The following is a 25,984-nucleotide window of genomic DNA, read 5'->3' as shown; positions in this document are numbered from 1 at the left end:
CAGTTTCTCCTCCCTTGGTTTTCACACCTCAACTGCTAGAAGAGGGCCTCATCCTCCCTGATTGAACTAACCTCGTTATCTCTAGCTTGCTTGCATATATATACCTGCCCCTGGAAATTTCCACTACATGCATCCGACGAAGTGGGTATTCAGCCACAAAAGCTCATGCTCCAAAACGTCTGTTAGTCTATAAGGTGCCACAGGATTCTTTGCTGCTTTTACAAGTTATCTCTGTTTCTGCTGACCTATGCTTACCTGTTACTTACGTAAATTAGCCACAGCTAGGTTGGCTGGGGGCTAATGGAAACCAATTATCAGAAAATGGCTGAAATCAAGTTCAGCCTCTTTCTGGAGGCTCATATAGAGAAAAAAACAACCATCGATTCTCCTTGCTGGTAAGAGCCCCTGCTTTCACTAGAAGACGTTTTCCTTCCAGCTTTAGCTAAGCTCTAGTCTCTTCGTTAATAGATAAATCCTTAAAGAGAAAAAAAGAAAATTAGATTCCTTTCTACTCTGAAGAAAGGTTAAAAAGATAGCAAGCTGTATGATTTGAACAAAAGGACTGTAAAATGCCTTTCTATATAGACTTCACTCACACATTACCCTCATAAGAAGATGACTTTTCTCTGTGGAGAAAGACCTACACCTCTACCTCGATATAACACTGTCCTTGGGAGCCAAAAAAATCTTACTGTTATAGGTGAAACCGCATTATATCAAACTTGCTTTGATACACTGGAGTGTGCAGCTCCCCCTCCCACCTTCCTCCATCCCCCCCGGAGCACTGCTTTACTGCATTATATCCCAATTCGTGTTATATCGGGTCGCATTATATCGAGGTAGAGGTGTATATATGAACATGGAATAGTCCTCAGAATTTGTCTATATTGTACTGGTTTAACTAAACTGCTTTAAAATTGATTTGGTTAAATAAGTGCAAGCCCCTTCTGTAGATGGACTTTAACTGTTTTAAGCAAGGGGTAAATTGGTTTAGTTAATGTGGGTAAATATAGGAAATCCCCCACCTATGCTTAATCCATGCTGCCTTTCCACACCCTCCAACAGGTCCACATTTAATAACACAAATCCACATATCTTTGAATCCATCTGTTTACTTATGGCTCTTGGAATTAGCTTGGAAGGGTTGATTGTGGCATAGGTCTGCATGATACTTTGTTGCAAGAACTTGTGCCTTGTTGGGAGGCCTTAAATTAATTTTTAAAGTGGATAATTGAAATCAACATGTTGCCTTCACTTTCTTAGCTCTGCTGTATCTTTCAACACTGAAGAGGGATCCTACTTTTCTGTGATTAAACAAACCAAAATTCTCTCCTAAAGACATAAAACTCACAAATTTTTGCACAATTCAAATGAAACATTGAACTTTAACTCCCCTAGCCACAATATAAATAGCTATCAGCTGAACACATTTTATTGATATGCAGTAGAACCCCAAGCCCTCCTAGCTTAAAATAAGGGATAGAAAGCTCTTTGCCAATTCTCCTGATTATCCCAATTTTTGATTATCTGATCTGGCCCCAGTCCCAATTAGATCGGATAAACAGGGTTCCACTGTAAACGTAAAGCATATTAAAAAATCAACCACAAGAGGGGGAGGTTGCACATATTGAATAAGTGACATGGGTACTTTCAGTATAATTTAGTTAACGCATGTTTTTATTGTTTCACAAAATGTAAAAACTAAAGATTCTCTGCATTTTTCCATGAGAAACAGATTTCTAGGATCCCTGCTAATGAATACACTTGAAAGCAGTTAATTTTAGTGGTTAGAGTAGTGGACTGCCATTTCATTGTTCATAGGAATAATGGTACAATAACTTTTGGTAACTGTATTGAGCTTCTTTGGTATCATGCTTGTTTGTTGGATGTGATCTAAATATTAATTTGAATATTGGCAGCCAGTCACTGCAGGGAAAGCAATAGTCATGCATATGACAGGAACTGATGGTCACTGCTAGTATGTGTTAGAGGGTGGAGGGGGCCTGTCGATAAATGGGCACATGTAGTTTGTCTTTACTGGCTAGCAGCCCTTTTCTTTTGTTTATAGTAGGTCTGAAATGTTTAAGTCTTACTCTTCAGTAGTTTTCCTGTACCTCTTAAGAGAACTTTGGAATTTAGGAGGAAGAGTTTGATTACGTGAAGTGAAAATCAGTTTAGCTAATTACACAGCTAATGATATGCAACTGGGAGAGAGATGGTCTGCAGTGAAAACAACAAGGAGTCTGGTGGCACCTTAAAAACTAACAGATTTATTTGGGCATAAGCTTTCATGGGTAAAAAAACCTCACTTCTTCAGATGCATGGAGTGAAAGTTACAGATGCAGGCATTATATAATGACACATGAACAGAAGGGAGTTACCTCACAAGTGGAGAACCAGTGTTGACAGGGCCAATTCAATCAGGATGGATGTAGTCCACTCCCAATAATAGATGAGGAGGTGTCAATTCCAGGACAGGCAAAGCTCCTTCTGTAATGAGCCAGTCACTCCCAGTCCCTATTCAAGCCCAAATTAATGGAGTTAAACTTGCAAATGAATTTTAGTGCTGCTGTTTCTCTTCGAAGTCTGTTTCTGAAGTGTTTTTGTTCAAGAATAGTGACTTTTAAATCTGTTATAGAATGACCAGGGAGAGTGAAGTGTTCACCTACTGGCTTTTGTATGTTACCATTCCCGATGTTCAATTTGCGTCCATTTATTCTTTTATGTAGAGACTGTCCAGTTTGGCCAATGTACATGGCAGAGATGTGCAGGTGAATGAGCCCTTGATGGTGTGGCTGATGTGGTTGGGTCCTCTGATGGTGTTGCCAGAGTAGATATGGGGACAGAGTAGGCAATGAGGTTTGCTACAGGGGTTGGTTCCTGGGTTGTTGTTTCTGTGGTGTGGTGTGTAGTTGCTGGTGAGTATTTGCTTCAGGTTGGGAAGTTGTCTGTAAGCGAGGACTGGCCTGCCTCCCAAGGTCTGTGAGAGTGAGGGATAGTTTTCCGGGATAGGTTGTAGATCGTTGATAATGCACTGGAGAGGTTTTAGCTGGGGGCTGTATGTGATGGCCAGTGGTGTTCTGTTATTTTCCTTGCTGGGCCTGTCCTGTAGTAGGTGATTTCTGGGTACCTGTCTCGCTCTTTCAATCTGTTTCCCCACTTCCCCAGGTGGGTATTTTAGTTTTAAGAATGCTTGATAAAGCTCTTGTAGGTGTTTGTCTCTGTCTAAGGGGTTGGAGCTAATTCAGTTGTATCTTAGTGCTTGGCTGTAGACAATGGATTGTGTGATGTGTCCTGGATGGAAGCTGGAGGTATGTAGGTAAGTATAGCGGTCAGTGGGTTTCCATATAGGGTGGTAAGTGTATTGACTTATAGGTTCTTATAAAATGGATGATGTGTTTGCTTATGCACTGTGTCTACTTTTTAAAAGATGTTTTTATGTAATTCTTTTGTGGCTCTTCAATGAGACATTCTGATGTCTTTCAGGTCTATTTAACAGCTTTGTACTCTTGGAATTCTATTGATAATATTAACAACCCGGGATTAGTACACCAATTAGATTTTTATCACATGATCAAATCCCATTCACAACATACACCTTGTATGAGTAAAGGCTGAGTGGTTTTAAAGGAGATCTGAGATGGCTTTGCTCCAGTCTATACCTGGTTTCAGAGTTTGTTTATTTATTTATTTTTCCTGCAACCATTAATGATATACACCGGGGTGGCCAACCTGAGCTTGAGAAGGAGCCAGAATTTACCAATGTACATTGCCAAAGAGCCACAGTAATACATCAGCAGCCCCCCATCAGCTCCCTCTCCCCGCTCCCAATGCCTCACACCCACCGGCAGTCCCACTGATCAGCACCTCCCCCTCCCTCCCCGCACCCCCGGATCAGCTGTTTCATGGCATGCAGGAGGCTCTGGGGGGCATAGGGGGAGGAGCAAGGGCACTATAGGCTCAGGGGAGGAGGCGGAAGGGATGGAATGAGGGCAGGGCCTGTGGCAGAACCAGAGGTTGAGCAGTGAGCACCCTCCGGCACATTGGCACATGTAGCTCCAGCCCCAAAGTTGATGCCTATACGAGGAGCTGCATATTAACTTCTGAAGAGCCGCATGTGGCTCCGGAGCCACAGGTTGGCCCCCCCGATATATACATTTAACAGTACAGGAAGATACATTCCATGCACCCTGCTCTAAATGTCAGTGATGTCAGCTCTTGAATAAGAAACAGAGAATAATGAACATGGGTCCACCAGTTAAGTAAAAGAGAAATTGTCCATCTAGACGAGGCAGCATTTTCTAATGGTTGGAGTGACAGTCTGGGAGTCTCAATAATTCTGTACAGATAGATATCATGCTATAAGTTCAGGCATAACTATGCAAATAAAATGATGTGTGGGAGTGATTATACATTCAGGTTCTGAGCATCAGTGTTAGCCTAATGATTCCAGAAGCCTGAGCCGTTTGCTTGTGTAGCTAGTAAAAGTGTGCTAGATGCTGTACATATGTTAAATGCATGGGTTAAATCCATTTTGAAGTAACTCTGTTAGTTTCAATTGCTACCCTTTCTCTCAAACTCTCCTTGGGAGGAAAAAACAAAAGCATTAAATAAATTTCAATATTTTTAAAATCCCACTTGCTTTTTGGTCATTAACTAGCACAAATATATATGCATGTGTTTTGGAGGACAGCACTTCCCCCATCCTGGATTGGACTGTACAAGAGGTGTTACCTTCACATCTCCCATTCCTGCCTCATCCCATTTCTCCCACATCTCTTTTCCGACTCTTTTTCCTCCTTTGAGCAGCACTGCATCTGACTCTTCTCTCTTTTTCCATCCATGTTGCTGTCATCTACCATCCACCCAACTCCTTACCATCAGCCTTCCTCTCTGATTTTGATTGTTGCTTTTCTCTTTTCCTCTCTTCACAATCTCCCACAGTCATCCTCAGTGATTTTAACATTCATTTTGATGACTCACCCTAACCCTTAGGGGCCTGGTTCCTCACCCTCACTTCTTTTGATCTGCTGCCCTGATTCAAGTCTCCCAGTCACCAAAAGGGCCATTCATTTGACACAGTCTTCACCAAGCAATGCTCTCTCACTGTTGTAGAGCTCTCCCTTTCTGACCAGCACGTGGCAATGCTGAAAGGGACCAATCAGCACCCATCCTCATGCCCCATCACTTGGTTTTTCATTGACTTCCAGTCCATTAGCATTGATGACTTTTTATCTGATCTCAGCCCTCTCCTCCCTCCCCTTTCTTCCCTTTCCTCCATTGATACATTTTTTGATTCTCTTCATGCTTCACTCCCCTCTGCCCTTGATTCTTGCCATTCTCTCTCCCATCATAAGGTTCACCTGGCCAATCCCCAGCCTTGGCTCATCTCCAACACCCGCTTCCCCCATTCCTGCTTTCATGCTGTGGAGCATCTCTGGTGGAAATTACATGATCAGGATGACTTCCTCCCCTACAAAATTGTTCTCTTCTCTGTAATTTCTGCCATCTTCCTATCTAAGCAACTCTCTCTCTCCATCTTAACTGAATCTGACACCCATAATCCCAGTCACATTTTCACCACTTTTGACTCACTCCTCAACCCTTTCTCACCTCTAGCCTCCAATTCTCTTTCTGAAGAGGATCTCACTCAGAGGCTTGCTGTCTTAAAGGGGTCATCAGTGAAAAAAATTTGAGAACCATTGCATGATACCATTCCCATCTACTTTGATCTGTAAGCTGCCTTTGACACAGTCTACTATGCTCTTCTTGAAATCTTGTCCTTTGGCTTCTGTGACTCTGTCTTCTTCAGGTTCTCTTTATATTTCTCTACTTGCTCCTTCAAAAGATTCTCCTTACCTCCCCTCAAGTTTTCTCTAATGGTTCCATAGGGCTCTGTCCTTGGTTTTCTTCTCTTCTGCTACACCTAATCTGTGAGTAATCTTACATACAGATACAACTACCATCTCTATAATGATGTCTCACAGATATGCATCTCTACTACAGACCTGTCTCCTCCTTCCCAAACTAAAATCTTAACTTGTCTTTCTGACATCTCCTCATGAATGTCTAGCTGTCAGCTCAAGATAAACATAGTTAAAACAGAACTCCTCATCTTCCCTCCTTTCTTCTCCCCCCCACCTCCTTTCTCCATCCCTTTGGACAGCACCTTCCTGCCTGTCACTCAGGCCCATAACCATTCATTGTCTTTGACTTTGACCTCTTTCTAGATCCTCACATCCTTGAGTCTCTTTCTGCATAACAATCTCTAGAATTCTCATCCAGGCTCTTATCACACATCATGATTACTGACTCTGTCCTTGACCAATGGAATCTTACCCCTCATATCTATTCAGAATGCTGCTGCAAAAAATATTCTCCAATCCTGTCACTTCGACCATGTCACTGCTCTCTTTGAATGCCACCACTGTCTCTACCTTCTGTATTGCATCAAACATATGCTGCTCATCTCCAATTTCAAGCCCCTCCATGACCTATCCGAACCCTACCTATCATCTCTTCTTGACTATGGAAATGTTGACTCCCATCTCTGGTCAACCAAGTATGTCACCCTCAATTGCGCAATTGTTACATTTTCAAATAAGCATCTTCATGCTTTCTCCTGTGCTGCTCCTCACTCTTGGGAGGAATGCACTGTAAACATCTGCAAAGCTATCACATGATTCTCCTTCAAAACCCTCCTTAAAATTCTCCTTGTTTGTGAGTTTTGTGATGCCTACAAAATGCTGGTGTGCTGAGACCACGGCCTACCATGCTGACCAATGTTGTCTCAGTTTCCTTGTACTCCCACGTCTGTCTGCATCCATCTGTGGTCTCTTGTATTATACTTAGATTGTAAGCTGTTTGGGGCACAGTCTGTCTTTTTGTTCAGTATTTGTACAACACCTAGTGCAATGGGGTCCTATTCCATGACTAGAGCTCCTACGTGGTATGGTAATACAAATAAATAATAAAATGGTTGCAAAGGAGGATATCAGCTCTTTGACCTCATTTACAAAAAATACTTAGAGCCACACAGTGTGGCACTGAAAGCAGAACTGGCCATAATGGTTAAGTAGAATTACTAAATGCTAAACCCAAAATGTATCCTAAACTTGGGTCTATTAGGGATGTGACAAATCCACAATGTGAGGGTGTGTGTTTCTTTAAGTTCCATGTATAAAAGCTTTCATGATTCAGTGAAGGCCAGGTCTGAATCCAAATAATGAATGTCTTGTGGACTTTGTGAGAGCACACTTGAAGCTGGCTTTCAGTTTGCACCACTAATGCAAACTGTGTTGGAATATGAACTATACTTATCTCTTGCTTGTTGTTGCAGACTAATGTGCAGAGCTAGTCATAGTAGTAGACAATGTTGGCTGGTTGGTCTGTATTGCAGCAGGGCTTAGCATCCAGGGCCCCATTATGTTAGGCACTGTACAGCTGGAAGCTGAGACTAGTATTCCATGTGCCTGGGAATGGTGTGTGTGTGCGTGTGTGTGTATGTGTGTATGAGAGAGAGAGAGAGAGAGGTAGAAAGGAGACTAAGATGCCCTCTCTCCCAACCTGCAAGATGGCAACATGGCCAATATCCTGTCTGCTTTATTAAATAATGTCTTCCATTGGCAGGTTGGACTGCTGGTTAACCAACTGTCAACAAAGATGGCAGCAGAGGAATGGCTGTGGCCCAGGAACTACCATTGCCTTGTTATGATAGTCACTGGACTGGGTATGATGGTACTGGAGAGTCAGAAAGCCAAGGGCCCTAGAACAGACCAATAGATGATGGATGGTGACACCAGAGGCTGCGAAGAGGATGCAGAAGACCACTGTGGCCCCTCTCCCATTGTAGAGACTAAACCCGGCATTGCTAAAAGGGCTATGCTGCCTGATTTGTACAATGTTTCTTGTAGAGTCATTATTAATGAATGGAGGACAAGAGGGTGGAGAAGAATGTCAATATGTATTGCATCAGAGGAGCAATAAGACTCAGGAGCAACAGATTATTCTACATTGCCAAACAGTGCATAAATTTAGTGGGTGAGGATGAAAGAGAACTGCTCTAGACTCTCTTCCACAGCTAGCAGAACCTGCGTCGAGCTCAAACCATATTATTGTGTGTCTCTGATCACCTCAGCAAGTTTGGACTTTGGGGAATAGACGGATGTGGGTTGTATGTGCTTTGGGTTGCAGATGAATAACATCAGACTCAAGGCATTCTCTAAAAGATGCTTGAGTGAGGATGGATTCAATGTGGCTGAACATGCTAGGTGCATTTTCTTATGTTTGTTGGAGGAAATCCATTCAACAGAATAAAATAGCACAGTTGTCTTAATTCCCCAGTCCAGCCCTGTTAACCACCATTTTCTATTGTCCTTGTGCTGGATTCTGCTCCATGGAAAATCAGTAACAGTTTTGCCATTTACTTCAGTGGGAACAGGATTGGACTCACTGTGTTAGCTGTCCAATATAGGGCCTGATCCTGCTTTCCATACTCTGGCAAATTGGCATTGAAATCATTAAGGATATGGACTCAAGCCTTTATATGGTAAGCTCCTTGAGGTAGGAACCTTGTCTTTCTATATGTGTAAAGCACCATGCATATCAGTCGTGACCAAAGAAGGAGGCTTGTGTTTGAACAGAGGACTTATCCAATCACTTAGTCTGTGGTTGTAGGTATGCCACATCTATCTCACTTTGAGTTATCCTCAAGTACATTGCTTCAGCAGCCATGAAAGAATCATTTTTTGTCTTTGGTGACTGTAGTATAAAGTGAAAAAAATATGAGAGGGTTATGGAGAGAAACACTGTACTGGAATCAATACTCTTTTCTGACTCTCTAGAGAACTCTGAACAATGGGACAAACTAAAACTTCCATTCATTAGCTGAAATGCTGACTTATTTATTTTTCAGAAAGAGCTGGCATGTCATCTTATGAGCTGAAGAGTGTGCACATGACAAGTAAATAACATTTTACTTAAAAAGCATGATGTGAAATTCAGTTATTGTGTGTGCAGGAACTCCTTCAACATATTTCCTGCTAAGGGAATAGAATCAATTGTGTAGAGCAGGTTGGGGTGGAAGTGGGAATGTGTGGGGGAGAGTTGCCTTATTGAAAAGAATTCCTAGCCCTAGATCAATAATTTCCATCAGAGAAAGGATCAAAGGCCCTTCACAGAAATGAAGTGAGGTGATCAATGTCTTAATATTTCACATCTGAAGGAGAATTTCTTTTATATTTTTCTTTGAGGGGGAGCAATTTTTTACTATCAGTTTTATTGACTTCAGTGGAATTGCATGGGGTATGAAAGCAGAATTCATACTATTTTATCAATTAATTTAGTGCTAATGAATCGAAGAGATTAAATTGGGCACAGAGACAAGCAGGTGCTGAGGAAACTGTGTCAATCTTGTATTGCAACATCTCTGGCATTCAACGTATTAGAGCAGCCACTGCACAATGTGATAAGCTTATTTTGTGTGTGTATTTGGAAACTAGGGTAAGAACAGCACATTTATGTTGCTTGTGAACCAGATTTAAATTTGAACTCTGGTCACCAGAGGTGAAAGGATAGTATGCTATCCCAATGTACACATTGTGCTGTCCCACAGTAAGACCCTTTTAGGACCTTATAACTAAATTCTGCATCATATACTGCACCTATATTTATCATGGGACTTTGAGTATAACAATTAAAGTGTACAACAGTGTTTTTAAAAATATTTTTGCTCTGAGAAACAAAAGTCTGCATTTGAATATAAGAGAATCTATAATAACATTATTAAATGTGATCCGGAACAAACACTTTCCACAGATAATTTGGATAAACTGGCTTCAGGTGTAAAATTCCATTGACTTCAGTGGAATTGCATACAGTTACATCAGGGATGAATTTGCCTAACTAGATTTCATAATCTCCAACTGTATGATTTGGCCAAGAATTAAAAAAGCCTCCTTCCTCAATAAGAGCATCAATCCACTTAAACAAAACAAGACAAAAAACCTGCAATCTTAAGTAGAAATGTTAAATTATGATTTTTGTAGAAAAACATGTTATTTTAATTTTGTACAGACATGGGTATGTACCGTGTATTTCACAAAGATTGTGAAGAGGGAGAGAGGATGCCAGTACAAGATGAATGGAAGGAGCAGGGTTGACTACACTCCTATGTTAACAAGCAGAACATGACAACCTGTTTCATGATCAGCATAAAATAAAAGGCTTTCCACAGATCATTAGGACAAACTGAACTATGGTTTGCATGAGTGCAAGTCCATGGACTTCTATGGATTTCTACAGTTAGATGAGACAGTCCCACGTGCCTCAGAATATCAAATCAAATTAGTCTGGAAAGAATTAAAAGAATGAGAGTAAGACATGATTGGGTCCTACTCCATAAATATCTGCAATTGATCTTATTGTCAAAGATGAAATAGTCAATTGTCATATTCTACCAACTATAGATTTTGTACAATATAGTATAATAGAGCTGTATGCCACTCAAAAGCAACCTTAACAGGGACCAACATTACCCACTGGAACTTGCGCCCTAACTGTATAGATACATGCCAATCTTGTCCACTCATATTTGCTTATGCAGTACAAAAGATTATCACGGAAACTATTTTTGACTTCGGTGATCCATGAAATCTGCAGAATTGTGTCCATAGCTAGTCCTGCAAAAACTGTGTTAAACTTCAATGAGGACATACTTATATTTGACACAACATGCCTTCTATATGATGATATGTTAAAGGGACCATTAAAGGTTGGAAAATGTGTGTTATTTATTAATCAAGGACAGCTGCTTTTTAGTTTCCTAACCAAAATTCTTCGGACATAAATTTCAGATAAAGTGATCAACCCAGAGCTCTCAAAATTTGAAGTAATTAAGAAGATAAATCAGGGCCCTAATATCTGCAGCAATGCATAGCTGAGTTAGTTCCCATTAAAGTATATTGGAGTCTTTCCAAAGACTTCAGTGGGCGTTGGTTTAGACCCTTACGGAGGTGTAGCTGAGTTGACTCCAGAGGGAGTTTGGAACACCACTCTCAAGGCGATGCTCTCATCGTCCCTTGGTCCGACCAACTCAGTTACGCCTTCCCTCCTCTCTTGTTCCATCACAAGATCAGATGGAACAAAGCAACTGTCATTCTGATTGCCCACTATAGTTTTGGTTTCCTGACCTCCTTTGTATGTCTGTCCATCCTCTAATCCCCATGTGATCTGCTGACACAACACAATGGCAACATCAGCATCCCAATCCACAGGTGAGTCACATCAGAGCTTGGTATTTGGATGGGCATCTTCTCTAGATGTGCACAATATCCTCTCCAGCAGCAGGAAGGCATCCACTAGGCGTTGTTTCTGAGTCAAGTGGACACACTTTGCTTCCTGGGCAGAACACAGAAGCAGCGGGGATTCCCTTCCTCCTGGACTATCTCCTGTTCTTGCAGGCATCAGGTCTCACCCGTAGCTCTCTCAAGGCCCACTTACTGGCAGTTAGAGCCTTTCACTGCCCAGTGGAAGGACACTCTTTACTCACGTGTTGACTGCTCTGTTTTGGAAGGGTCTTGTCAGAAGTTTCCCACCTCTACAACCATTGCTCCCCAATTGGAACTCAACTTGTTTCTATCTGTACTAATGAAAGTACCCTTTAAACCACTGACATTGTGTTCAATGTCCCTGCTTTTCATGAAGGTGGCCTTCCTTATTGCTATCATGTCAATGAGAAGGGTCAGTGAGCTTGGAGCTATGATGCAGACCCTCCTTTCATGACTTTCTATAAAGATAAAGTATCCCTGTGTGTGCATCCCAATTTTTGGCCAAATGACATCAGCCAATTCCATGTTACTCAATCCATTCACTTACGTGCTTTCTTCCCAAAGCCACATGCCTCAGAAGAGGAACAGTGACTCCACTCTCTCAATGTCCATTGGGCCTCTGCCTTCTGCCTGCAGAGGACAAAACTGATCAGGAGATTCCCCCAGATTGTGTAGTGCAATAGCTGAAAAAGTTCAGAGGCAGTCAATTTCCACACAAGGAATATCTAAGTGGATGTTGGAGTTCATAATGCTCTGCTATCAATCATCTAGCCTCCAGCCATCCTCAAAGGTGCGGGCCCATTCAACGAGAGCTGAGGATTTGACCATGGCCTCCCTTTATGATGTATTGCTTTGGGATATTTGTAGAGTGTCCACGTGGAGTTTGCTACACACCTTTGCTATACATTATGCCTTAGTGCAGGACTCTGTGACAGATGCTTCCTTCGGTGCAGCTGTCCTCCGCTCATCTCTCCCACCTTCATCCTCGCACCATCCTTCCAACTTAGGTACTGCTTGCTGGTCAGCCTCAGTGGAATACAACACGGAGCATCACTCGAAGAGGAAGAAAAGAAGGTTACTTGCCAGTAGCTGGAGGTTCTTTGAGATGCGTGGTCCCTATTTGTATTCCACTTCCCGCCCTCCTCCTCTGCTCCAGATCTGTTGGATTTGTGTTGGAGAAGGAACTGGAGATGTGGTCGGCCCTCCCTGCCCTTTATCACCTTGGACGAAACCATGAGGTTAATCAGGGCACATGCACGGACCAATGGACATTACTACTTTCAAATTCTCTGTCTCTGGATGCATGGTGCACATGAATAAACACTCAGTGGAATATATATAGGGATCGCACATCTTGAAGAACCTACAGTTACAGGTAAGTAACTTCCCTGGCCTGGCTAAGGGACTTTTGTGGCCCCTTTTTACCACCACTGCAGTGTGCAGAACCGTTAGTTCGAGGGAAAATCCCTCCCTTCATCTTTTCAGAGAAATTTGTAATAGAAAATAAACTGAATTATGGACACTTCTGTACCACTCAGAAGCTGGAAAGAGTTTGTCAAACATCATTTTACCAATGGGAGAACTGAACCAGTCAGAGGTAAGGTGACTTGTCCAGTGTGATATAGAAAGTTTTGGGATAGTACCAGGGCTAGAATCCATATCTTCTGACTCTGGGTCCTATGTTCTAACCCAAAAATCATCCTTCCTAAAAGATACAACTGATCTCCTTGCCAGTGTAGGACTGTTGCATACAATACTCTTTCTAGTGTTTATTCTGTAATTTGTAGTAAGCATCTGAATTATGCTCCATAAATTTTAAAATATGTTGCTTAAAACAGCAATGTTGCTCCTATTTAGAAACCATAAAATATGTCAGATTGTCTTTATCTCTAAATTCTGCTTCTTTTATTTATTTATTTTCAAATCACTGACGTCTGCTTCCATTTATATTTACATGCTGGTGGGCTTTACCCTTCCATTATTCTCAGACTGCAGCCATATGATGACAAACGACAGTGAGAAAGCCTGAAGGTTTTCTTACTAAACTGCTGCAAACCATTTCATAGATTGGAATAAGTGGCCAACTTTCAACTTTCTTATATAATATGATGCAAATAGTTCACTCAGAGAGACAGCTTTCTCATCATTTGTTTATTGTCACGTGGATTATAAGGCTCCGTAAGCACATCATGTATCAGTGTGAAAACTAATTGGAAAAACACAACCACATAAAAGCAAAGCATTCACTTCCACAGCTATATACTTTATTTGACAAGGATGAAAAATAATAAAACAAATTGCACCATATAAGTGTATGTGTATATAAAATCAGTGTAAATGTATTATCCACATGCATGTCTATTTATATTTAATTTAGTGTAAAGAAAAAATATTATAGAATTACTCTACTGAAGCATTAAGGCTTTATTGTAACAGTCACAGTTTCAGGGTAACTGCACTTGTAGCTGCCCTGCCCCCTGGGCCTCTGTGGTCCTCTCCAGGAGTGCCCAGTCATGTCTGCAGTCTCTATCCATCACCTGTCTCTGGACAGGGACTTTGTCCATCGCTCCTTTCTGTGTGTAAGGTTTTAGGACTGCACAGTCCCCTGCCATACACTGATATAACCGTCACATATGGTCAGCCAAAGCATCTAGGCCAAATGGGGAGACCACGTGTGCCGGCTCACCTCTGATGGTGTCATTTAGGCCGAAATGAAAATGATATTGCTACATGGTCTTGTTCCACCTGGTGTCTGCCACGAAACAGTGGAACCTCACAGCATACTTAGCAAGAGGCCATCACCCCTACTGCAATACCTGAAGGACGGCCTCAGGTGTCCGCTCACGGTTAGGGTCATTGAAGATCACAGTCATGGCTTCAATGAAGTTCTCAAGCTGGCCCATGAGTGAGCTTGCTTTCTCTAGGAATGGGGCTGCCCAGGCCAGAGCCTTCCAAGTCAGCAGACTGATAATCAGTCTCACTCTGGATTGGTCAGTGGGGAATGACTGTGGACGCAGCAGAAATAGGAGCTGGCACTGATTAAGAAACCCTTGAAATTTATCACAATTGCTGTTACATTTGTCGGGCAGGGGAATCTTTGGCTCAGGGAAGGGGGGGTTGGTATTTGAGACACTGATGCCTGTCCTTTGAGCACTGCATTCTGCACCTGCAAGGTGGTGACTGGGACCAGCAGGGTCTGTAAGGCACCACTTTATTGAACAGGGAAATACTGGCCTGTGAGGAATCCATTTTAGCCACCGGGCTGGACCCTTTATCAGTCCTTGTTCCATTTTTTGTTAGTGCTGCTCAAGCTGTCAGGGACTAGGACAATAGGCAGTCATGCCTAGTGGTTGGAGCAGGAGTTGGTAGCCAGGAATAGGAGCCAACAGTCAGAGCTGGGTTACCTGGCAAGGTTGGGTCAAAGCAGTAGTAGGGCTGGGCCCAAGGCTGGAACACGGCATGGGCCAGGCAGGTATAGGAGCTATTGCAGCCAAGGGGAAATGCTTGGGCAGCCAGAGAAAGGCAGAGAAAGCCTGCTATCTTCCTCAGCCAATAAAGAGGGGTGTTCTGCTCACTCCAGGCAGTCTAGCTGATGCAGCCCAACTGTGCTCATGAGACAGTCAGGAGACTATACAGGTGCATTCAAGGCCTTATTCCTGACAGTGACACAGCTACAGAGTCATAGCTATGGCAGCCTAACCCCATAGTGCAGACCCATCATATCGTGATGGAAGGGGTTTTTCTATCTCTGCAAGAACACCATGTTCCCCAAGTGATGGTAGCTTGGTTAACAGAGGTGTTCTTATGTCTACCTAGCTGTGTCTACTTGGGGGTTACATTGGCATAGCTACAGTGCTCAGGGGTATAGATTTTCATATCCCTGAGAGCCATAGGTCAGCTTAATTTTAAATGTAGATCAGGCCTGAGTAATTGGCCAATCAGGAAGAGGTAAATGGTCTTACCTGCTGCTAAGGCTGCAGCTGGCTTCATCCCCCAAAGCTAAACAGAAATATCAAGCTTGGAAGGACTAATCAGAGTAAAAGGGAGGAAAGAGACTTTGGAGGATTGGCTATCCCGGTGAACGAATGATCTTTTCCTTTGTTAAAGCCCCAAAGGAACAGGACTCTAGGGGTCTGAGAATTACAGCCCTCCTAGAAGAGTGTGAAGGGGCAGTGGGACTTGCTTGAGGAGCAGCTCAGCCTGCACACTGTTCTGCCATTCAGCAAGTGGGAAAACACGATCAGGTTCCTTTGAGGTGAGGAAAAGCATGAAGACTAGCTGTGTTTAGATCTCCTCTCCCTCTGATTTGAGTTATCCGTTCTTCTGACTTTCAAACAGTTTGTTGAGCCCCTCTAGGCTTCCTTGAGAGAAAGGAGAGGCCTAGGAATCAGATGCAGTGAGGTGTATTTGTGTTTGCCTGAGCCCTCTGGAATTACCACCAGTCTGTACCTAACTTAGGGAGATCAGAAGGCCTTTGTTCCCCACCACCCTGCTCTGCAGTGCATCTTCCTTTTAGGCTCCTGCTGTGGTCACTCTGCCATTGTACACTATGGGTCTCACAGAGTTAGGTTTTTAGGTCAGTTAATTCTGTCTGTTTACTAGAAATAAACTCAAAACCTTGGATCCAAACACACTTGACCTTTGTGGTGGGAGTGTAGAAATCTGAATTTCCCAAATGTCCCTTGCCTTTGAAAACGATCCTAAACCAAAACTCTGAAATTTGGGTGTTTGAAATCTACTAATGGATCTGTTTTCTTTATTTGCAGATGTGTATTTGGCTGAAAGGACTTCAAATGTGTATTTGGCTGGAAGGAGTTCAAATGTGTATTTTGCTAAAAGGATTTTAATTTGTACTAGTATACTTAGGCTGGGAGGGTATTCCCAGTGTCTGTAGCTGAAAGACCCTATAACATATTCCATCTTAAATTTACAAAGATAACTTTTACTGTTTTTCCTTCTTTAATTAAAAGCTTTTCTTGTTTAAGAACCTGATTGTTTTTTTATTCTGGTGAGACCCCAGGGGACTGGGTCTGGATCCACCAGGGAAGTGGTGGGGAGAAAGGAGGGAAGGGGAAGAGAAAAGTTAATTTCGCTCTGTGTTAGGATTACTTTCTCTCTCAGGGAGAGTCTGGGAGGGAGAGAGAGAAGGAGGGGGGAAGGTGAATTTTCCTTTCTGTTTTAAGATTCAGGGAGTTTGAATCACAGTAATTTTCCAGGGTAACCTAGGGAGGGGAAGCCTGGGAGAGGCAATGGTGAGGGAAAGGGTTTACTTTCCTTGTGTTAAGATCCAGAAGGTCTGGGTCTTGGGGGTCCCCGGGTAAGGTTTTGAGGGGACCAGAGTGCACCAGGCACTGGAATTCCTGGTTGGTGGCAGCGCTACAAGTACTAAGCTGGTAATTGAGCTTAGAGAAATTCATGCTGGTACCCCATCTTTTGGACACTAAGGTTCAGAGTGGGAAACTATTCCGTGACACCCACTATTTACAATATTAATCAGGATTTTAAATGTCTTGCATAATCAACTGACAGGAGTTTTCTGGAAAAACACAGTAATTTACTTGGCTATGCATTTCTTAAAGTTGTGTGATCAATGCATCATCATGGTTTGCATGGTTAAACTTCTTGGTTATTCTTGGAAAAGCAAGTATTTTTAGACATGTGTGCACATTTGAATTATTCACCATGGGATCATGTGGAAAATTATATACGTCATTAAGAAATAAGTGATAATTGTGCGTCACCAGCTATCAATGATCTTTAAGAAAGACAATGCCTATCAGCAAAATTGTCATAGAGTTGGTAGTGGACCATGTGAACCCTGAAGAAACTATTGAAGATAGGCTCATTAGCAAATGTTCATTTCTTTAAACTACAGACTGAACAGGTTGACAGTGAAACTTAATTGCCAAGAATGTATTTAGTTTAGAATTATTGAAGCAAACACTGGAGGACTTTTAGAGGCAAATACACTGTCACACCATCTTTCTTATTTAAATAATTCTTTAATGATCATACTACAACTTTTGAGCTAAAATAAGGGACTATTAAAAACAACAGTCCTGTTATTTTAAAATTTGTGTTCGTATTTATATATATTGATGTGAGTGTTTCATGGTTCACCTGAAATTAAAGTGAATTCCTCTTGTTCTGAGGTAGTTTTAATATTTTTCTCAGAGCCTGTCACTGACAGATCTGTACTATAAATTCACATTTCAGTGACAGACTAAGACATTAAAGAGCCATATGGAGACATAATAAGCATTTGACTAAACATTTTCAGTATGGCTGAAATAATGTAACTGAATGATTCAATGGCCATCTTCCATTGCTGAGGAAAGCTCAAGTCTTAATGAAATTGTATGCACTGAAGGAAAAACACAACTGTCAAGTAAAGTAGTAAATATAAGTTTCAGGGTCTGGCAGGTACTTAAACACATGCGTACTATAAGCATATGCATAGTCCCCCTGAGTACCCTGATGTTATATGCTCAAATTTATACTTGCTTAAACAGCTTGTTGAATCAGGGCCTGAAATCTTAGAGACTGAACCTATCCCCACTTCTGCAGCTGGGGAGTCCCAGATTCATCAGTTTATGTGGTCTCACTGTTCTGGAGGGGCAGGAACTGGGAATTCTAGAGAGAGCCATCATCAGTACTCTAGAAAGTATTGTCATTTCCCAGCCCTCACAACAAAATTCAGTTAAAGATACATGAAAGATTTTCAAAGTTCATCTCTGGAGTTGGGGCTCACCCCTAGAGCCAAGCTAAATGTCAGGGACTGCAGGTCTCCAAGATTCTGAGGAGCTAGTATATTCCAAGCTGCTAACAGTGGTCAGAAATAGCAGCTCAACTTGGATAGAGAACATTAGAGCTGGCCTCTGATTGGTGGAACTTAGGGGGTTCTGACTGGTTCCCTGCTTTTATTGGAACCAAGCACAGGAACAGGAAGCTGTCTGTGCAACTGAGTTTCCCCTGCTTAGAACTGCTTCCCTTGCATTACCTGTTCCCACTGCCTGACTCTGATCTCCTGGTAACCTGACCCTGCCTGCCTTCTGTCACTGACTCTTAGTTTGCTCTTTGGCCTGTCTTCGCCGCTGACCTGGTAACATGGTTCTGCCTGACACCTGACTCTCAGTCTGCCCACTAGCATATCTCAGGCTCTGATCTCCTGGTATCTGACCTCGCCTGGCTCTTGATTCTTTCTGTGACCACCCATGTTGCAGTCGTCACTCTAAAGCAGTTTGGGTGCTGAGCTCTTTTGAAAATTTGGCACCACTTGACTGTCTAAATAATAATTTATAAAAGTAGAGATGAAACATAATATTGACTAAAGGTTACTGGTAGAGTCCCTCATCCCAGCAAAAGTGGTACTTTCTTGAGAATATCATTTAGGGAGAGATTTCTGTGTTTTGTGTGTAGTATAATCAACTAAAGGGCATGTATAGTATAACATTTGTAGGAGATTATCCAAAGACAAAATGGGGATTAGGTCACCAACTCCTACTCCCCCTGACTTTCAATGGAGTTGGAGAACTAACTGCCTTTTGTGTCTTTGAAAATATCACCCTTAGTCTGTTTTGTGCAATAAATATTGGCTGGAAAACTCAGCCTAGTTTTTAATAATTTTTTTTGCCCACTAGCAAATGTGTGACTCATGTGACTCAAATCATTAAAAGTGTGCTTCAAGCATGAGCCAGACGTGCATGAAACTAATTTTTGACTAGCGTCCCTGTCATGTGATAGATTTTTAACAGCCAGGAGGCAGAGACTAAGCCATTTCATAATGCAGGGTTAAATAAGGATGACCTTTATCAGGATTTACTCCATTTTACAGAGAGAGAGAGAGAGGTGTCACAACACAGGGTTGATTATACTGCTCCGTATATTGATCTTAATACTGACCTGCGGCACTGTCCTCCAGTTGGGTATGAGGGCATTTCAGCTCTATGCTCATTAAGTTGTAAGCATCCTTTGATCACAGTGCCAGTCTTCCTACATGTAGTCATTTGTGATCTCTTCCATTGTAAAGCAAAGTTGACTTGAGTTGAAAGGCCACCAAACCAAGATAGGACCAATAAACCTGTGTCTAATACAATACATATAGTTGATATTGTTACATCTAGAATATTTTTTCCAGAAATAAATGCACCATGGATCTGTTAGAGATTCTGTATGTCTTTACTGATGATAATACAAACTTATTTCAATGTTTACTTTTTTTAGTTCATTACCAATGTTTAGCCTATTACTTTGAGATAATTTAGCTGTCTGTATAAAATACCGAAACTCCATAAAATGTCACTGTTAGTATAAATATGGAGAACATATGGGATTAAAGTTCTTAAATGAGAGTCTATCCTTGTTTGGGTGACAAATAGCCCTCTCAAGAAATTTCCCCTAGTAGCATTTCCATCTATCTCTAAGTGGAAGGTATTGTGTTGTTTGATTGTGCAGGCTAGAATTTCTGCTGAGCCAGAAAACTGCAGCACCAGTAGAAGGTGTGATGAAATGTGAATGTTCTTAAAGTTTTATCTGAATACTGTGTGTGAGTCTCAGTTTCCCCTATGTGTTACTCAAGTATCTAGGTTGTGGGAGAAACCCCAAGAGAGCAGGTGTGACTGCCGTCTGTCTGCCTGGGCACAGATAATGGCTGACACTTTGTATACTGGCAACTGATGTCTGGGGACCATTCTCTGCCAGAATCAGCTAGAGGTGCTAGAGAGCAAAGTGAGAGGTGCAGGCAAGGTGAGAGACAAAGGGAGGAGGTGAGGCAGAGGTTCATGACTGAAGCCAGGCTGCCAGAAGCTGGTCAGTCTCCTGATTTGGGACTCGGGGGCAGAGCCCAGGGCTTTGGGTTCTGAATCCCTCCTCTCCAAGATGGACTTTGCTGTAACTTCATGCTTTCTGTGCTAACAAGATCTGTTCTACTCTATGTTCCCGACAACTAATAAACTCTTCTGTTTTACAATGCTTTCTGAGAGTCATTACTGGCTGTGAAGTTGGGGTGCATGGCCCTTTGGGGTGTGTGTAAGGCTTCCCCAGGTGTCCCATTCAGGTGTGAACAGGCATACTGAATGTTCTGAGATCAGATCCAGGAGGCGCTGAAGCTAAGGAGGCTTCTTGCCCTGGTGAGAGTGTGCCCTGAGGGTAGACATACTTTGCTAGAGTCCTGTCTGACTTCATTGAGAGTAGTTCCAGAGCACCAGGACTGACTCCGTGACTGCTGGTGGGATGAACTGCACCTTGTGGATGGTTGGCTGCTGAGGGCACCAGGAGCATCCTGCAATAAGTGATTGGGAGCAGTAAGACAGAGAGGAATAAGAGGAAACAGTGGAAAATGGTGTATAACTGTCTTAAGGACATTGTAGACCTGTGCAGAGAGAGAGGGTTATGCACTGGAAGGATCACCAAGGGGCATCTGATTGCACATCTAGAGGAGGATAATCACTCTAAGGAGCAGGATCCTGACCCAAATGGGGCTACAAAAGCGTTTGGGAGCAGCTGGAGTGGCAGCTGGGCATCCCTAAGAGCTATGAGCCCAGACAAGAGGGGGTTTTCACTGTGTTTCCCGTCAGTGGATCTGAGATGGATAAAATTGGAGCTGAGACTAAAAGAGCTGGAGAAGCGTGAGAAGGAATGAGAAGACAGTGAGAAAGAGCAAAAGTACGAAGAAAAACAGCAGGAGAGGCAGCGGCAGCATGAACTGGCGATGGCTTAGCAGAGAGGCAGAGGGACTCCCCCGTTGGTGAGTAGGGATAGACTCTGGATTGCCAATTCTGCAGGGAACTTAGATATTAAATTGTTGGCCCATTTTAAGGAGGGGAAATATGAATGCCAACCTCACTGCCTTTGAGAAGACTTGCAATTTGAACCAGGTTGATCCTTCAGAAAAGCTCCAGTATCTAGCTCCCTTGCTGGGTCCCCAGGCCATAGAAGCTTTAGCCAGATGGGCAGGGGGTAGACAGGCTTCCATGCCCAGCCCCAGCATATATGTGTGGTTGTCCTCTCCTCGGCCCAGACCCCTCTGCTCCCCAGTGGGAGCAGAAGGTGGTGGTCAAAGGGGAGACATTCCTGAAATGGCGAGATTCTGGGACAAAGAGAACTTTGGTCAGACCCCGGGTGGTGCAGCCTCACCAGATGCTGAAGGGCTGTGTGACCTAGGTGAAGGTCCCAAGTATGAAGCCATTTGCCCTGCCTATGGCTCAGATCCTGGTGCAGACAAAGGAAGGATCAGGGTGGCTAGTAGTTGGAGTCCTCCAAAATATCAGCTTTGACGTCTTTTTGGGGAATGACTGTGTCTCCTTGAGACAGGATCCAGGCCCTGATCCTGTAACATCCAAGGATTTGAATTTGAATCCAGGAACCAGTCGGCTAGGACTGACGCTATCAGTGGGGTGGTAGCTGAGACCCCAGCTGAGTGTGGGAAGACATAGGGCAGGATGACTACCAACCAGGATTGCCTTATCTGAGGTGCAAGATGCCCCGGGAAGAGCACTGCTGGTGATGGAGACTGCTGGTTAGTGGATGACCAAGGTCAAGATGGAGTCTCTTAACTAAGAGAGCCTGAATCACAGCCCTCCAGACAGGGGGGCAGGGAAAGGACTCGATTCCAGTTTGAACCCCAAGGATTTTGGGGTGGCAAAAAGGCACTGAACACATAAACCTTCTCTGTGTGGCCTGTAAGTGTCATCAAGCACACCAGAACTAAGAGAGGACATGAAACTGGAAGGGCCTGGTGTAACTCCCGCCAAGGAATAGGAGAGAAGCTGTGGGACGCATGGAAACTGGTGGGCTAGAACTTCCCCAGGCCACAGGCCAAAGTGACCCTGCTCAGTTTGGTCTTGAAAGGAGGAGAGAGGTGACAAAGTTGGAATGTTCTTTATGTTTTGTCTGAATACTATGTGTGTGCCTCAGTTCTCCTATGTGTTACTCAAGTGGTGGGACAAGGCTGTGTGATCATTGCAGAGACCCCAAGAGGGCAGGGGTGCTGAATGCTCTGAGGTCAACCCCCGGAGGCGCTGAAGCTAAGGAGGCTTCTTGCCCTAGTAAGAGTGTACCCTGAGGGGAGACATACTGTGTGTAACCCTTCTGCCAGGTGGAGCCAGCAGCAACCAGGGCCGGGCTCAATATCTAGAGGCTCCTTTGCACTGATAGAACACGGAACCGGCTCGACCCCCACCACTCAGTAACCTGGGAAAATTACAACCCCCCCTGCCACCAGGTGCCTCTGAGAGGCAATACTTCCCCACTTGCAAGCACAGAGTCTGAATGTAGAAAAGAAACTTTTAATGAAAGGAGAGAAGTCACCAGAAATTAATTAGGAAAAATGCCACAAGCAGTGTTCATAAATGTAAAACTGTGAGCAGGACACCCACCCCACAGTGCATAGGGCAAAAGTTCCTTCACTGTGTCCCCCTCTGCTCCCTCACCATACCCCACTCATAGTGGTTGTCTTTGGTCAATGAGGACCCAGGGTTCAGAGGTGCATCTGTGTGAGTTCACCTCCCACCCAAGGAAGAAGGCACCTTGCTTTCTCTGCCCTCTGAGCACTTGCTGTGACTGCCCACCGTGCCAGCCGCTTGTTCCACTGGCCGCCCGCCTTTCTTGCTGGCCACTCCTGCTGGCCACCCGTCAGTCACCTTCTGCTGCTACCTGCCTCTCTGCTGGTCAGTCTCTTAGTGATTTTTAGTTCTTAGCTGGTGGGGCAGACCTAGGGCTTGGTTACACTCAAAACTTCAAAGCGCTGCTGCGGGAGTGCTGCCGTGGCAGCGCTTTGAAGTCTGAGTGTGGTTGCAGTGCCAGCGCTGGGAGAGAGCTCTCCCAGCGCTGCATGTACTCCACCTCCTCATGGGGATTAGCTTGCAGCGCTGGAAGCCGCACTTCCAGCGCTGCGGCACTGTTTACACTGGCACTTTACAGCACTGTATCTTGCAGTGCTCAGGGGGTGTGTTTTTTTATCACCCCTGAGCAAGAAAGTTGCAGCGCTGTAAAGCGCCAGTGTAGCCAAGGCCATAGTCCCACTACAAGGGATTTCAGCTCTGATTGAACATTTAAAATAACAAAGAGGCCCCTAATGAAGCCTATTTAGTGCTTTCTTTGAACAGTGGAGAGGAACAGGTTAAAACAATCTGGGGATCCCTAGAGAGAGGCCAGACCATCTGCTGGGACATCTGTCCCCACCCCTTTTACTTTCAGAGGACTCTGGCATTCAAGCCCCTGGCTTAATGAGGTCCTTTCTGCTGAGGGTAACCCCCTCATTTGGGACAGGTTAAGCACAGTTCTGCTCCTCATTCATACAATAATGACAACACATTGATAACAGCATTTCACTACCTCTGCAGTCAGTACTAAAGTGATTTGTAACCCAACACCAGCCAAAGTTGGTTACTTTGAGCAACACTACTCTATCTGCTGGATAGCTAAGCAGAATAGGTATGTTCATGTAAATACAATTTGCCCCTGAAATCTCTCCTACTCCCAGCTAGCTGTCGGGAGAATTAATTCAGTTCATTCAGATCCTGCTTACATCTGCTGGAGTTCTATCTGACTTCATTGAGAGCAGTTCCAGAGCACCTAGACTGCGACTCCATGACAAGGCAAAACCTTTTTCTTCATTCAGTGATGGTTCAGCTAGTTGTCTAAATAGAAATTGCTGGTCATATCCTCAGTTGATATAAATTGGCTCTGTGGTGCTACATTGATTTGCAGCAGCTGAAAATCTGGCCTTCCATTCTATCTGGAATGTATTATAAGTCTATCTGGGAGGTCAGAGTTTTTTCTGTCTTCACACAGGTAAATGTTTCATAACACCAGCAAAATAATAATAATAATAAATAATAATGAAAGGAGTCAGTAGTAGTAGCAGATGTGATTCTTCTCTTAAAATATTTTAGATTGAGGCAGCATTTTTCAAGGGGTTGTGGCCGACATAGGGAGGAGCAGTGACCAGGACTAAATAGCATCCTCCTTATCCACCCACCTGTCAGTCAATTATTCCTTCAACCATCAGAGACATGCGATATTACATTAAACATTGAATTTCAAACACTTAAGGGGATCAAGTAATCAGAAAGCAGGGACCAGATGCTGTAGGACTGGTTGAAGGAGATGTTAGTATGTTACTGATGAGTCTGGTAATAGTACTGAACCACTTAATGGACATGATGACATTGAAGTTAATTAAGGAGGAGTATCAGTGAGCGTGATAATGAGGAGACCCAGGAAATTATATTACAAAAATGAGAAGGGGGCAGTCTACAAAATATTACAGCCCATGAGGAACAGGATGAACCTCTACTCTATGGCGCCAGTCCTGCTCCTTTGGTTAGTGTCCTGATGCATGGGAGTGGAGTGATACGCAAGCAACCAGCTCTCCTCAGGTTGATCATTGTGGATTGTGAAACAGAGGGCTGGCCTCACAGGACCCCAGAGTAAGCAGATGAGTCCCTCCCAGGCCCTGCAAAGATATTTGTGGAAGAGGTTGCAGAAAAGAGGGCCACCAGAACACGTCAGAAAGTAAGAGGGAACGTTCAGTGCCCACTGAAGAGCAGAGCTGCGTGTGAGAGTGGAGAAGTTCCTAGATATTACCACAACTTGTTTGTTCAGACCTTGGAAGTCAGTGAGAGTTTTTCTACCTATTTTAATGAAAGCTGGATCAGATATTAAGGCAGATGGAAGAATAACTGAACTCAACATGAACTTTGACAGTTGTAAATAAAACCGTTCCCCCCCTTTACTGTGACTGCAAATGCACTAACTCAAATGTAAATGAATGTTACAGGTTCTTTCTAGAAGAGGGAGAGCATTTCAGTATGATTTTTAGAGATGGACGAACTCATCTGGCCAAATATAGAACCTACTCAAACAATGAGTTGTAGAAATAGAAAAGAGCTAAAACTTTTAAAGTTCTAGTTATGTTTGGCTGTAGCAAAAAGTTCTGGGCTGCCGTACCTATATAACCCCCCCCCCCACCAACCTCCTTGCCAGTTTAGATAATGGTAGGGAGGTCAAGAATTACTTCCAAATTTAAGTAACCTGGTGCTCAGATTTTACCAGAACCAAATAGCAAAAATAACAGTATTTCAATATTTAACTACAATAGAACCCTGCTTATCTGATCTAATTGGGACAGGGACCAGATTGGAAAATCAAAAATTTGGATAATCAGGAGACGGGGCAAAGATCTTTCTATCTGTTATTTTAAGATGTGGAGCTGCTTTTAAACTAGCTGACCCCTTCTAGAAAAGCATCAAAACATATCCCCTCTTCTTATCTACTTAACAGAATATACAAACCATTAGTTGTTGCAAACAATGTTTTGTTAATTTATGTAACAGGAAAACCGACATGAGTTTTTAACAAGTTGCATTGATCATTTTTACATGCTTTATTCATTAACCCTGAACATTATAGGGACTCTCTACAAAGTCTGGTTAATGTTATAAAAGGCACCATCTCTCTTTAGCTTATTTACACATAACATAACAAACGGTACAATATTTAAAAAAATGAAAAATGATAATCATTACAAAACATCGAATCATAGCTCCCTTCTTTATTTACAGAGTACATGAACTGTTACTTCTACTAAAGAGTACCAGCTTTTAAAAATGCAGAAATGATCATTTAAGTTGCAATGACAGCAATACTAATGGTGA

Source organism: Gopherus flavomarginatus, chromosome 1 (genome assembly GCF_025201925.1).
Source record: "Gopherus flavomarginatus isolate rGopFla2 chromosome 1, rGopFla2.mat.asm, whole genome shotgun sequence".
NCBI classification, from domain to species: Eukaryota; Metazoa; Chordata; order Testudines; family Testudinidae; genus Gopherus; species Gopherus flavomarginatus.
Note: the sequence above shows the minus strand (reverse complement) of the source record.